Source organism: Schistocerca gregaria, chromosome 4 (assembly GCF_023897955.1).
Source record: "Schistocerca gregaria isolate iqSchGreg1 chromosome 4, iqSchGreg1.2, whole genome shotgun sequence".
Lineage (NCBI taxonomy): Eukaryota > Metazoa > Arthropoda > Insecta > Orthoptera > Acrididae > Schistocerca > Schistocerca gregaria.
The window spans coordinates 681,485,002-681,487,213 of NC_064923.1; the positions used below are offsets into that span (position 1 = coordinate 681,485,002).

A 2,212-nucleotide genomic window follows, 5' to 3' on the forward strand; every position below is an offset into this window, starting at 1 on the left:
CATTTCACCTATGCAATCAAAGCATAGACAAAACTTTGACTAAAATACTCTTTTGTCTTCTTCTGCCAAATAATGCCACAAGCCGGCCGCTGTCACCGAGCGGTTCTAGGCGCTTTAGCCCGGAACCATGCTACTGCTACGGCCGCAGATTTGAATCCTGCCTCAGGCGCTGACGTGTGTGATGTCCTTAGGTTAGTTAGGTTTAAGTGGTTCTAAGTTCTTGGGACTAATGACCTCAGCAGTTAAGTGCCACAGTGCTCAGAACCATTTGATGCTGCTTTTTTGGATAGGTGTACAACAGTTCAAGCAAATCACATCAATCGTTTTTATTACAATAAAGTAGATTGACAATACTTAACTTTGGGTCACAGCCAGTTGGCGACATCCAAATTATCAATGTCCTTCACTGTATACAATGCCCATGCAAGTTTGTCACATAGTTCATATGGATCACTAATCACGGCTCTTCTAGTGCCTCTCTTCTAGTGCGTGGTTTCAAGTCCGGGTCTCCTAGAGCCTCTTTTTTTTTAATTTAGTTTAGATTCCTCCCGAAGGGGGCGAGCTGGCAGCAGCTTAGTACGCCGCTCTTCAGAGTACAGAATTTGTTTTAAAACGATGGAGATAATAAATAAAAAAGCAGGTGATAAAATCGCTGACTTAAATGGTAAAATGGCGGAAAATCGTGGATCTTAAAACATAAAACGAAGGGTTGATGATCTTAATAAAATATATATGAAGCAGACAGGTAAAATAAGACAGACAATTGAAAAACACGGCGACAGTCTGGTTTCTGTTAGCAAGACAGCATGATTTCTGTTTGTAACACCTTGAAAGACGAACAACAATGAACATTCAATTGAACACCACTAAAAAGCTGGCACAAATATGACATACCGCAGCCGAGTGCAGACTGGGGGAACCTGGCAGATGGGAAAGAAAAGGGGGGGGGGGGGGAAGGAGTGGAAAAACCGAGTGGGAGGAGGGGGGAAAGGAGCCGATGGAGGACGAGGACCCATAAGAGGGAGATGGGGTGCTGGGCAGATGCGATAGGGAGTGGGGGAAGGCAGAGGAGGGGAATGCAAAAGGACTGGCGGGGAGGGGGGGGGGAGAAGGGATGCAGAGAGAGGTTAGGTGGGGAGAAAACAGGAAAAAATGTGGAACGCTTCACGATTTTGCGCGTCATCCTTGCGCAGGGGCCATGCTAATCTTCTCTGTATCGTTCCTATTTTAGTATATGTACTGCCGAAGCGAGTACCTAGTGCTGGTCTGCTAGTGCGCGTCTTCTACTGTCCCGTCGAGGCTGGCAGGATCGGCACTTAAATTCTCTCCGGATAGAAGCCGCTCCTGTCGTGGTGCGGTCCTAGTTACCGTACTATTGGCTGACGTCGCCTCACAGCTTTCTCTGCGGTTACGTTCTTCACTTCGTGCCGGCGCTTGTTGTTACGCCGGTTAGACTGTGGGTTGCCTATCAACACTATTTGAAGCATTTTTAGTAACAGACTAACTCAGTGGACCATTGCTTTCGAGGTATACTTTCGGCGGTTCTTTCTTTCTTTTTTTTTTTTTTTTTTTGAGTTAAGTATTTCAGTTTTCTGACTTGTTTGATGCGACCCGCCACGGATCTCTCTCCTGTGCCAATGTCTCCATCTCAGAGAAGCACTTGCAACCTACGTCCTCAATTATTTGCTGAATGTATTCCACTCTCTGTCTTCCTTCGCAGTTTTTGCTCCCTAGAGTTCCCTATAGTAACGTGGAAGTAATTCTCTTTTGTCTCAGCAGATGTTCTATCATTCGGTACCTACTACTTGTCTGTGTCTCCCACATATTTCTTTCCTCTCAGATTCTGTGCAGAACTTTCTCACTTCCTTACCATATCAGAAAACCTAATTTTCAAAATTCGTTTGTAGCACCGCATCTCAGATGCTTAGATTCTTTTCTGTTCCTGTTTTCCCACAGTCCATGCTTCAGTAACTTATGATGCTGTGCTCCAAACTTACATTCTCAGAAATTTCTTCCTTAGATTCAGGCATAAGTTTGATACTGGTAGACTTCTCTTGGCCAGGAATGATCTTCTTGCCAGGGCTAGTCTGCTTTTGATGTCTTTCTTACTTCGTCCGTCATTGGTTTTTTTGCTGCCCAGGTAGCAGAATTCCTTAACTTCATCTACTTTTTGACCATCAATCCTGGTGTCAAGTTTCTCGCTGTTCTCGTT

At 44.9% G+C, this 2,212-nt stretch overlaps 1 non-coding gene across 1 annotated transcript; it reads right to left on the reverse strand.

Annotated features, from left to right (window-relative positions):
* Positions 1–1,148: 1,148 nt before the first annotated feature.
* Positions 1,149–1,255, reverse strand: LOC126268498 (U6 spliceosomal RNA). Its single transcript, XR_007549124.1, has one exon. It is a non-coding gene; the product is annotated as a U6 spliceosomal RNA (small nuclear RNA).
* Between the last annotated feature and the right edge of the window lie 957 nt (positions 1,256–2,212).